The sequence below is a fragment of the Pezoporus occidentalis genome, unplaced genomic scaffold (genome assembly GCF_034315485.1).
Source record: "Pezoporus occidentalis ecotype Australia unplaced genomic scaffold, CSIRO_AGI_Poc_V1 ctg65, whole genome shotgun sequence".
Taxonomy (NCBI): domain Eukaryota; kingdom Metazoa; phylum Chordata; class Aves; order Psittaciformes; family Psittacidae; genus Pezoporus; species Pezoporus occidentalis.
This window is the reverse complement of record NW_026915998.1, coordinates 958,861-971,493: the sequence shown is the minus strand read 5'-3', so window position 1 is coordinate 971,493 and position 12,633 is coordinate 958,861.

Below are 12,633 nucleotides of genomic sequence, written 5' to 3'. Positions count from 1 at the left end.
CACCCCAGTTTCCAGTCTCTTCCTCTTTTCCTCCTCCCCATGCCATGGGAGAAGCACTTGGCACCAGAGCCACTATCTGTCACAGCAGGAGCAGCATCCACAGTGATTTGCCAGCAGTGTGGGCAAGAGGGGCTATATCTCCTTTAACAGAGAATCTATGGCCATGTCTTACCATCACTGGATGCAGAGAGGCACGAGTGTCCACCTCCCAGGGGTGCACAGCCCCAAAACTTTCTCCAAAGCCTCAGGTGAGTGTGATGGGAATTTGGTGGTGTGAAAATGCGTTCATTTGATTAACATGGAGAGAAGAGGAAACCCATCGAGGGTTTCTTCACCAAGTCTTCCTGCAACAAGGAAGAGAGAAGGAGAGAGAATTTGCCCGACGAGAATAACATTAAAAGCAGTTTTTTTTCACCAGTGTATACTTCATGGCTTTTAAAACTGGAGAAATGAGATTGGGTCCTGCCTCCCCCAGCCCTGCCCTGGTTGGGAATGCAGCCAACCAGGCCCAGCCCTTCACCCTGCTCCTCTGCACAGCTCCCAAGGAGAGACCGGGAGCAGCTCTTCCAGGCCCCGGGCGGTCTCCAGACCTCCGGAGCATTTAACCTGCAGCTCTCACTCATGCAGCGCCTCCCTGCGTGTCTGCTCCAAAGCTGCACATCCAACCCAAAACCCGAGCTCGGGATCCGCGCTCACCTCGGCAAACATTTGTTTTGTGCTCTAATAGCAAGGTGAGCACGCTATTCCCCTGTGTAAACATCCACGCTCCAGACATAAGCACTTCTAAGCTGTGCCGCACTCCTCTCTTGAAACAGCCGCTTCCTAGGTGAAATCTGCTGCATCCTCCTGTGTCAACAGGACCGGTGCTTAGTGCTGCCACGGTCTCCTCTGAAATGTCTTTTGTCTTGGATGGGAACAGTTCAAGGGTGGCTATTTATCCATGTAAATGCATCCCCTACTTTTAGGTGCGCTCTGTTCCTTGTGCCATCCCAGCAGATGGGGCTGCAAAGCAGGAGTAGGAAGAAAAGGATGACGAACAGCGTACACACAGAAGAAGAGGGGTTACAACACATAGTGGGTTTACCCTCACAGACTAATGTGATAACTGTCTTGAAAGAGAAAGGCAAAGGGAACAAGGCAGTCTCACCTCTCTGCTCTTAGTGCTGATGCCCTGTGGGAGATGGTGACCAAATCAGGAATACGTAGGGAGTGGGAGAACCCAAAACCAGCCAAAAGTCCTGGAATGGGAAGCATGAGGCTGGAGGGAAGGTACCAGCAGAGCTCCCTGCAGAGCAGGTTTGTGACCCATACCAATTCCTTTCATTCATGACCTCATGCTGAAGATATTTGAGGCTAGCACAAAGCCAGGAGGCAGCAGGAGCAGATGGAGAGTACACAGCCCATCACCCACCAGAAGACAGCTTGGAGCCCACCAGGAGGGGGAACAAGGACTGCATATCTCTTCAGTTTATGTTTCTGTTGAGATGTTAATTCACAGAGTATTGAAATGAGCCCCCAGGGCTGGAAAGGAGAAAGCTCCTATGCCTCCTATAGCACATAAACCACCCTATGATTCTGCGATAACCCACTCCATGCCACAGGACAGAGTCATTGTGTCCTCTCTATAGATGGGGAACTGAGGCAGGAAGTGAAATTATTTGCCCAGGGTAACTCATATTAAAGAAGGTCAAAAAAGAGCAGAGAAGGGCTCCTGATTGAGCTGGTGAATGAAGAGCACATGGTATAAAAGGGGTATAGAAGAACATAGCTTGGTCGGCCTTGGTAAGACAAACTGGCAGTGATGTGATTTTTTTCTCTATAAATACATCTGAAGGGTAAACAGGGAGGGAAAAGCTATTTAAGCTGAAGGACAATAGTGGCACAAGAAAGCATCCATATTAATGCTTGAAGAAGTAAAAAAGCAGGTTATGGGGAGAAGGAAGGGAGGAATGAATGACCTGAAGGAAAGAGAGGTGGGACAAACCACAGAGATGCTGTCAGGCAGGGGCCGAAGGGGAGGATTCCCATGGGATCAATGCCCTTGCAGAGCTCAGGGTCCACATACTTCCCACCTGACAAGATTAAACAGACAGCCAAGATTAGACACTCTTTGACCAGGTAAGAGAAGGATCAGGGAACGCAGGGTCACAGAGGCATAGCAGCAGAGATGCTCAGTGCAGGACCTGAGTGGGGTGTGCAGGGAACACTGGGGAACAAGCTGCTGCCAACACAAGCAGGAAAACAAGTGCCTGAGCCCACAGAAGATGATGCCTCTGCCCTCAACCCCCACACTGATGCCCCTGGGCTGTGCATAGGCACAGGGGTCCAGACCCTCCAAGATGTCACCAGCCAGCACAGCATCCTCAGCACATCCCATGTGCTCCTCTGTCTGCTTGGCTCAGAAGCAGAGCCAGACATTACTTCCTCAGCCTCCCCTTCTAGGAGCAAGCTGGGATTTCCATAACCATTAAAAACAAGCCTTTGTTATTAGCTCTGTGAATTATTAATTCTCTCATAATTGATGCACGAGGGTTAACGGCCACAGCACAGCTCCCCAGCTCACCCATCTGCAAACACTGCTCCACTTCTGCTCACCGCCTCAGCATTAAAGATGCATCGGGGCTGATAAATGTCTCTGGTGCACTGATCACCACGAGCCTGTTGAGCAAAGCACTCGGAGCATGGATACCTCCCTCGGGAAGGGCTGTGCCATGGAGGAAGGCATCTTCTCACAGCCCAGCCCATCCCCTGCTCCTGCCACTGAGCACAGGCACCTTCCTGAGATGGTATCTGAGCCATCCTCCGATAACTCAGTCCCCTCAGGCTCTTTGCGTCTGCCCTCTCTCTTTTCTGCAGAACATGACACACTGATACCTGCCCCCATCCCCTTTCTCTTCTGTCCAGCAAACAGGCTGTGGGTCGACAGAGCTGGAGGTTCTGGGTCTTCTGCTGTGGAAGAGGTGGTTGAGAAAGGAGCCTGCAGAGCCAGAGAAGATGCCTCCATCACAGCCCGCAGAGGGGTGCATCCCAGGATGCACGAAGAGGTGGAGTGGATTTCAGTTGCCTTCAGAGGTTTCAAAGAGGGAGATGGGGACTATCACAGCTAATTAATAAAACCAAGAGGAAATTAGCAGCTGCTCTGAAGCTGCTCAACTCTTTTGATCCTTTCTCAGACCGGCCCTGAAGAAATACAGCATTCCAGAGTATGAGGCTTCCTCAAACTCAATTGACTTTTAAGGCAGAGAGCCATGCTGGGAACACCTGGGGAACAGGATCCCATCAGGTATTACAGGATGCCTTAAGGTCTCCCTAACAAGCTCACTGGTCGTTAGACTGGTGAAAAATAAACCAACCCAGGCAAATCCAGGCTTAAAAATCAACCTGCCAGGGATCAACACCTGGGAAGCTTTTATTCCCTGTCCCACCAAAACCCCCTCCCATTAACACCCCTCCAGCAGGCTATATCCACCAGGTCACCCTGTACCTGAGTACCCCAAGGCTGCTCGTCCTGTACCTTTTTCCTTTTCCAAAACTGCCTCCCCTTCTAGCAGCAGGCTCCAGCAGGGAAGGGCAGGTTTCAGTTACGGCTGAGTTTCATTTAAACCTGGGATATGGCAGCACTCACACACAGATTGGATCAGGAGGCTGTAAGAGCAGCAGTTACACACACACACACACACACACGCACTCCATGAGATTGCTCCAAGCAGCTTTTCACTGGCTAAAATGGGGACTGAGAAAGGTTTAATTCAAGACATGCAATGTCCTGGCTCTAACTCGGAGCTCTAAATCCAGTAGCTGAGATTGGGGCTAGTGGAGCTGCTCCCATCTCACCACTCAGGGGATTTAAAACAAGGAGAGAAAAAAGGAAGCATTAAACATACATTGTCTGGGCTAATCCTGGCCCAGCACTGAAGCACACTTAAAATGACCCTGCTCTAAGCTTTGTCTCTCTCATTTGATGTTTCTCTTATTCGAGGATCTTTCTGGCTTCAACATCTATTTCTCTGTCAACAGCCTTCAGTGCATCTCTCTTGCTATCTTTAGTCTCGGTTTATTGATCTCTCATTCCTATCTATCCATCTAATTCTTTTGTGCTGATTTCTGCCTGTCACTCGATTTACTGCAGCACGCCTCTCCTGATTTACAATGTGTAGCTCATGTCAGACTCCTTTTCCACATTTCCCCTTCCCTGGTGAGGAGTGACACCAAACAGGGAGCCGCGTGGCAGCCTACAGTGTCTGAAAGAATACCCCCCATCCCTTGGCAGGGCTGGAGCATCCCCTTGGCTGCACCTAGGAAAGGGATAAATATAAACCTGAGCGGTGATGTCAGACCCTCTGCCCTGTGACTGCACCTTATCAGAGGAGATTAGTCAGAACCTCGATCTTAATGCTGTCTCTGAATCCAAAACACCGGCATACCCTTGGAGATAAGGGCATCTTTGACAGCAGTGTCAGCTCAGTATCAGGGTGCAGCAGGGCAAAGCAGGGAACAGGGAAAGGCAGATGAAATAAGACTGAGAAAAGGGGGAGGATGGAAGCACGCCCTCAGAGCTGCTCTTGGTTTATTTTCACCTTTCATGTCTTTGAAAGTGAACTGGGAAAAAGAGAGGCCAAGAACAAAGCCCCATCACTTACCCTGGCTTGTTAACTCATGATGGTTAATGTGGGCCATGCTGTGGCAAGCGGCACAAAGCGAAGAACAAGGATCCTCTGTCCAGAGCGGGTGGTAAGGTCCCTCCTAACTCAGCAGACAGCCACGTTCCAGAGGGCTTCAGCTGATGGATGCCCAGCTTGCATGGCCACCCCTCCCCAGGGCTTGGCAGGGCTGAAGACCTCGCATAGGGTCTGCTCCATGTTGGGATGCTTTTCTGTGGGACCCAGCACTCCGGAGGCCCCACCTCTGGACACCCCCAAAGCACAGGTTTAGTGTGCATGTAGCATATGGAGAGTGACACCCACAAGCACCGGGATGTCCAACTGTCATGAAGTTTGGCGAGTTGAGCGGGTCAGTGCATGGCAGCACAACAGTCACCTTGGGTCGGGTGCTGGGATTTTCTGGGCTGTTGCTTGGCTCTGGAGATAACACAACCTGTGCTGTCACCCTGAGGTGTATCAGCAGGAAGCTTTGCCATCCTCCTGGTCCAAGACCAAGGTTGGGGTAGGGAAAAGGAGTAAGAGCCAACTACTCCATGCAAGCAGGTCCATAAGTCTGAGTTCTCACAGCTATGCCCTTCGTGTCTGGCAGAAAGCAATCAAGCCAAGGACAGCTTACAGGGAACCTTTGCCACTGTTCTGCAGTAGAAAGGTTTCCATAAACTTTGGTGGTTGGGTTTTTTTATATTAAGGGACATTTTCCCTCACTTTGCCTTTCACAAAAGGTCATTTTAAAGACAGCAGCCCACTGGCACCCATCATTCAGTGGCTCTGACAAGCCAAAGGAACTGTCAGACCGCATTGTGCCTCCTGGCTACATTCAAGGTTTGGCATTCAATGTTTTTTCTTTTCCTAATGGAGTTTTCCCTTCAAGACCAGTGCACTATCAGAACCCAGAGAGCAGCAGCACAAGGCAGACCTTCACACAAGTCTTACCATTCAATTCACTGCCAGGGAGATGCTGCAGTAGGAAATCTCAAAGCAGACATTATCCAGGTCACAGGATACAGAGCAGTCCCAAACTTATACGCATCTGGATAATGGTGAAATTGGCAGGAATCAAAGGGCTTGAATAGGAATAAGACTCACTGAATGAGTCCACGGAGGATGCGAGAGGTGGCCCAGGGACCCTTGTTTGAGACAGCCATCAGCTGGGGACTGGAAACCTGGAGAGAGGGAGAAGGCAGAAGGGAAGCAGAGAAGGCTCTTTGTGGAGTAGAATACTTGCTGTTCGTAAGTGTGACATAAATAGATGATTACAGAGTCCTCAGTTGAGGTAGGGTGAGCTACCGAAGGCCCCAGAATAAGCTGCAGTGGCAGCATTACGAGCCCACGCCTCGAAGATGTGGGCACAGAGGATGCAAAGGCCACACATCTCAGGGATGGCAATGCAAACGTGGGAGTTGAGCAAAATCCTCCCAGGGGAACAGGACCATCAGAGAGCCGATGTCCCAGGTATGCGCAAGGCATCGGATCTACTCAAGTCACATATGCAACATAAACTCGCATCCCAGTGAAGAAAGAGCCAAGCATAAGGCCTGTTGGAACACAAAACCAGCCTCAAGTGAGAGAAGGAAAAAACCTACATGGTGAATGCCACCCTGGCCAAGACCTGAGGAGGGTAATGGCTCATTGCCCCTACTGCCTGCTCCCAAGGCACCCAGGGGGAGCCCAGTGCCATGGGGGAAATACCAGCGTTTACTTGCACAGCAGATTGTAACTGCAGCTCTGCTGATGGTATTTGTTAAGTATTGATTGTAGGATCAATAGCTGTCAGCGTTAGTATCACTTTAACTGGACTAACAATAACAACTCGTCATTGCATTTTTGCTTATACTGTTTAAAGTTTTAATTAGACTAACAATAAATCCTTGGTTTGGCACAAGGAAGTGAGTTTGGCTTTTGGTGGATAACATCCCCCAGCTCAGCTAATGCATCTCTGTCCTGCCCTGCCTCCTGGGATGGATGGGACGCAGGGAGCTCAACACCACCCCATTCACAGAGACCTTCTCAGCTCTCCCTCCCTGCAAAGCAACACGTGTGGGTCAGGGAACAGACTATCTCATCCCTTCCACCTTGCAGAGCTGCCCACCACAGCCATTGTGACTTCTGAAAGCCTTCAGCAGCCAGTCCCCACCTTGATTAAAGGCCTTGGCACACGAAGGCACAGTGGAAAAGCAGGGAGGTTTAATCTCAGTCTGTTGCTAATACCGCTGCAGAGGCAAGTTAAGCAGACAGCAGTGACAGCTCACATCAGACATGCCACATTCCCAGGAGCGGCCCAGCTCAGAAGCAGCAAAGGGAGGCTTTAAACTTCTGCAAAGGGCAAGTCTGCCCATAGGAAAGTACCTCTATACCCACACAGACAGCAGCCTGTTACCAGTTTGTATAAGCTCCTCAGAGTATTACACCTGTAGCAGCAGGGAGCCGTTTGCTCCCACCCATGGAGATCAGGAGGATCACTCTTTAGGGCAGAGGACATCCTCCTGTGGCTGCTGGGATCTGATCAATGCATTAACCTATCTCTGTGCAGGGCTGGAAGGATGCTGCAGGGCTGGAAAAGGGCTGAGTTCAGGGCATCTGCCCATAAACAAGAGCTCAGCTCCACACCAACCCCAAGCAAGGTCCATCCCTCTATGCTACATCCCCTGCAGCTTCCCACAGGATGCTCCTGGGGACAGATGTGACAGGTACTGTCCTGAAGGCTGGCATGGGCCTGAGAGATCCCCACACTCTACCTCACTGTGCAATGCTAAAACTTGCCATTGTGTGGGGCTGCAAAACCCCTCTGTGTTCCCATGCCGGCTTCCCCTTCTCAGTCCCTTTTCCCACTAGGAAAACCAGGTGAAGACACAGAGGAGCTTGGTCAAGAGCTGGGTGGCCCCATGCCCCTCATCTCAACAGGGGCACTTTGCTCAGCTCCCCCCCCAGCACCCCAAACAAGACAGGCATTGCTCCTTTGTATGTCCCCCCACCTCTTCTCTTCAGCCCCTACCCTGGTGCCTGGCAGCCTCCCAGGGGCAAGAAACATCCTGTGCTTAGAGCCCACCACAACATGCTCACTTTCAATTTGCTTACCCAGGCAATAAAGCAGAAATGAGAAATGGCAGCTAATTAAAAGTATTGATTCATGTGGCATTCAAAACTCTTCTGAACAAGCCGGTGGGAAAGGGGGATGAGGAGCCTGGGAGAAAAGGGGATAGCAGGATTGCGATGCTCCACATGGGTGTATCTTTGCTCCATGTGATTTCTTACCATGGGGAAGACTCTTCCGCACTAACAATGCTCCTACAACGCGGTGTCCCCAAGACACTGGGTCTTTTCTTCACCACAGAAGTCTCCAAGATTCCCATTACACCAGCTCCATGTGAACCCTCCTGAAGCTTGGCATTCCCCATGAATTTGTAAGCCTAGCTGATGACCAACCCCCTGAAATGAGGGAGAAGCACGGTTGGGATGTGCTTCTACAGCATGCTCAAAGGTCACCACTTGCAATCCCTTCTTGACCTTCACATCTTGAAGCCATATGCAAACACCCAGCAGATGTTGTCTTTGTGACTCAGGTACATGCAGGACTAGGAGGGTGCTTGGGGCCAGCAAATACAGACAACTTCTAGTCTACAGCTCATCTGCTCTGCTACAAGATGGGTTTTAGCACTGTAGTTGGAGCCTGTAGCTTGCATGGGAATGGGAGCAGGGGAGATGGAGCCCATCACCAGGGACTCAGGTTTCTTTCAGTAGAAACATGCAGCTCCTGAGATGAGGCAGGTGGTTGTGATGAGATGGGAGCTGAGGCTGCCCATTCCTGGCCATTGCGGGTCTGTCTGGAGAGGAAGGTGGCTGCTGAATCCTCACTTCTCAACAAGAGCAGAAACTTTGTGACTCAGGAGACAAGTGAGGAGCATCTAGACAGCACTCTGCCAGTGACAGAGCTATGAATAGGCTCAGAAGCACCCACAGCCACCCATGAGGTGAGAAACTGCTGCTTTCCTGCTCTGCATTACCATGTCACCATCTCCCCACCCCTCTGTCTTGTGTAGCTTCCGGCAGCTGTCCTCCTGGGGCCAGAAAAAGAGCCAGAAACTGGGACTGGGAGCTTGCTCTTGCTCCCCATCCCTCTGATCACACACACCAAGCAGATGCCATCATGGCCTAGATTACACAGGCAGCAGGGTACCCAAGTGCAGCATCACCATCTGAGGGCTCAGAAGCAAGGATGCTCCTGCAGGCAAGGATGTTGGATAGGCATCTCTGGATATGCTCCAAAAACTTCCCAGAAAAGTGCCAGAGTGCCTCCAAAACTTCTTACCCTCAGAACTACCCTGGCAGCCTCCTCAGCAAGGTTTGCAACCACATCATGGGCATGGGAGGATCTTCACCCTCTGCCTGGTGTGTTATCAGGGCTTCCTCTGAGCTCCAGGGAAAGCCATGAGGGATTGCAGGCACAGGTTTAGGTTCCTTCTTCTCCTCCTCCTCCAGCCTATCTTGCTTTCCTCTCCTCCATCCAAGCTATGGCAGACCATCCCACCAAGCAAAGCACTGCGGCGGCCCTTCCTAGAGCACAGCGGCCACCCCTCTGGTGCCCCCCATCCCACATCCCACACTGGGATCACAGCACTGGAGGAGATCAAAGGTTCTGCTACAACTGCAGGTAATCCAGCCAGGCAGGCAGAGGGATGCGCTCTCCATCACAGACTCTATCTGTCTCCAAGAAGGATAAGCCTAAATCCTCTGCTGTATTTCCCCTCCCTCCCCTCTCTAGTCCCGAAGATGTGATGTGACTTGTGGCTGAGACCAACAGGCAATATTCAGGAACAGGTCCAGGAAAAACGTGTTGCTTGGGGCAGGGAGGGGACAAGGGTGACTGAAGCCATAAAGGAAGGGAAGGATACCCGCAGTCTACAAGCATCCCTCCTTGCAGATCCTGGCTCTGCAGGCTCTCACCCTAAATAAACCATGTGGAGGGGCCATGTCTCCCACCCCAGAGGCTGGCAGAACCAGCCAAGGTGGATGTCCTCACAGGAGGTGGCAAGCTTACAGGCAACCAGTCCTGTGTCAGTGACATCGGAACCCAGCCTGGATCCTGCCTTCAAGACTCAACTCAGACCCTACCACTGCAACCCTGCTAAGGAGGAGGACAACAGGAAGAGACCCATGATGCAGTAAGGAGGCCTTCCCCCTCAGGAGCCCCAGGCCAGTGGGTTCTGGGGAGAAGGGGTTTTGGGAAAGCATGCCAGGTTTTCCCTCCATCCCTCCAAGGGAGATGGCTGAGGTGGCTTCACCTCCTGCTCACCCATCACCCTGAGCTGCTGTCATGGCAACACACACTCTGATGCAGGAAGCAATGGGTGCTTCTGCTTATTTAACCGAGGAGGAGGTGCACCCTCCTATTTGAACAGGGAAGGAGAAGGGAGCAAGTGAGACAGTTGGCATGGGAGCTCACACAGAGGCTGACCTGGACCTGCATGATGCCACCTATGAGAGGGGTACAATGGTCAGCCACTGTGGCTCCACTCCTATGGCTGAGAAACGTGCTCATGGTGATGAGGATACTGCTCCATACCACATGAACAGGGGTTGACCTCCACAGGATGAAACTGAGACTGAGCACCCACCATGACATGCTGGGTGCTCAGCACCAGCCTCCCCCTCCAAAGGGCAGAACACACCTCAGTGAGTCAAGACTCAATAAAACACCTCAGGAAGGTCCCCAGATATTCACCAGGGGCTGCAAAGAAAACACACGCTGCCCAGCACCACCAGAAGCCCTCTGACAGTAGCTCCTATACTGGTGGGTGGTGGCTGTCCTCTCCAGCCATCACCCAGGACCAGCCACAGTACATCCAGCATCACCCATGGGCCATGAGAAGCTGCTGAGCATAGAGCCTTTCCTTTGAAACCCCACTCATACCTGCAGGGGAAGGAGGCAGTGCTTTGATTTCAGAGCTCTTGAATCCAAATGAGCATAGGCAAGCCATCCCCGCGCCAGGGAAGAGCTGCACGGCAGTCCAGTGACCTTCTACACCACCTCCACATCCCAGCCCCCAGAGAACAGGGGGAAATCTTGCTCGCAGCAGCTCTCTGCATGCAGTGCCTCACTACTGGGAAGGCAGTACCAGCAGCAGGCGGGCGGTCTTGGTTCCCTCCGGCACAGAGGAGGCAGGAGCTGGAGGAGGGAAAACTATTTAAGGAGTGCTGAGAGGGGCCCATGCTGCAGAGCTGCCTCCAAACTTTGCTGATTTTCGAGCTGAGCCCATAGGAGAGACACAAGGCAGTCAGGAGCACAGAGCCCACTGCTTCACACCACTGAGGTCCTGGCTGGGCAGCCAGACCGCATCTCGGCAGTGCAGACTGCTGCAGTGACACACCATGGAGAAGACCGTCACCAAGCTCAGCAGTGCTAAGAGCAGCTGCACTGCTGCCCCTCTCACTCCACACACCAGACGCCCAGCCATCAGGTATCGCAGTGAGTCGTGAGCCAACCATCCTCACAGCCCTGTGTCCCCCACCTTTCCCCAGCACTGCCTGCACAACAGACCCTCCCACCAGGGCTGTGGTGCAAGACACAGAAGCTGCAGGCTTCATGCCAGACTCTGGGCTCAAAGCCAGGCCCACTCTGCAATCCAGTGGTCAAACCCCATACGAACCCTGCCTGCAGCCTGCTGACCTAAATTAGCTCTGGCGAAGGGGCAAAGGCAGATGCTCTCCTGTGCTGCAGTCTCAGCCTTGCTGCCTTCTGCCTAAGGAGAAGAGGGGCTTGCTCAGAGTCACCAAAGTGGCTTCTTCATGAACCTCTTAAGAAAAGCAAGAAGCAGGCAGGAGGGAGGCAGGGGTTATCACTGCTGCGCCCTGGCACGTCTCTCCATTCCCCCCAGCTGTGAACTGGGTACTTACATTTCCCAAAGGCGGATGAGAGCTTTTTCTGGCTATCATCCAGCAATGATGATTTCATTCCTAGAAGCGATGCTCAGAGGGGAGGGAAACCCAGTTCCACATAACACATTCATGGCTGATACACCTGAGAATCCCAGCCTTTTTCCTGCAGCTCTGGTTCGATGGCACTGGAATGGAATGGATGGCACTGGAACCCTGCTGAGGCACATACATTTCCCCCTGGTCTGACCTCAATATATTTCATCTATATTTGATGTCTCCCACCCACATCATACAGTTGAGAAAGCCTCTGTGGTATGGGGCATTATTTTTTGCAATGGGAGAGACCTAAAAGAAGGAAACGACCGGTAATACACAGATAAAACAGTTTAATGTGTCGCTGTACATGGGCAAGCCCCTGCAAGGTGCTGAGCAGACCCTTACACTGGGCACCCTCAGCTTTTCCTCCTGGATGTCAGCCCTGATGAGCAGCCTTAAGCAGCCCACTGCTCCCCATCTCCAGGAGAGGCTATGGGGGGATAGGTACCTACTGAAACCATCTGTAAAATGAGCAGCAGCCAAAGCTGTATCTGATGTGCCCCATGTCCACCCTGCTGGGAACTGAGTGCAGCTGTGTGCTCCACTCCAACATCTGCCTGTCCTGTGCACCCAAAGAGCCATGGAGCTGCTGCTAATTTCATTAGCAGGCCTGTCAAGCGGTTCATCAGTCTCTGATTTCCTGGCTTGTCGCCGCGAGGAAACAAGCAGGATCTGCTCTGCATTCACAAAGCCACCCTCTGGGGTAATTTGTCTGAAGGTTTACAATTTCCCGTGTGGATTATTATCCGGGATTAGAAGTGGGGGAGCGAGGGGGGTTGCTTCCTTTTGGGTTTTTCCCCTGGAATAAGCCTGAATATCCCCTAACCTGCCAGTTCCCCAGCACGGAGGCAGCAGTTTCCCTGTCCCCGGGCCAGGCGGGATCACAGGCACCCGCTGCCCCAGGCTGGCTGCATGCCCTGGCCAGCCCTGCTCAGCAGCAGCAGCAGAGATGCAAAGCCCCCAGGCTCTCAAGCGAGAGGGGCACGGATTAGGTGCATGGGGC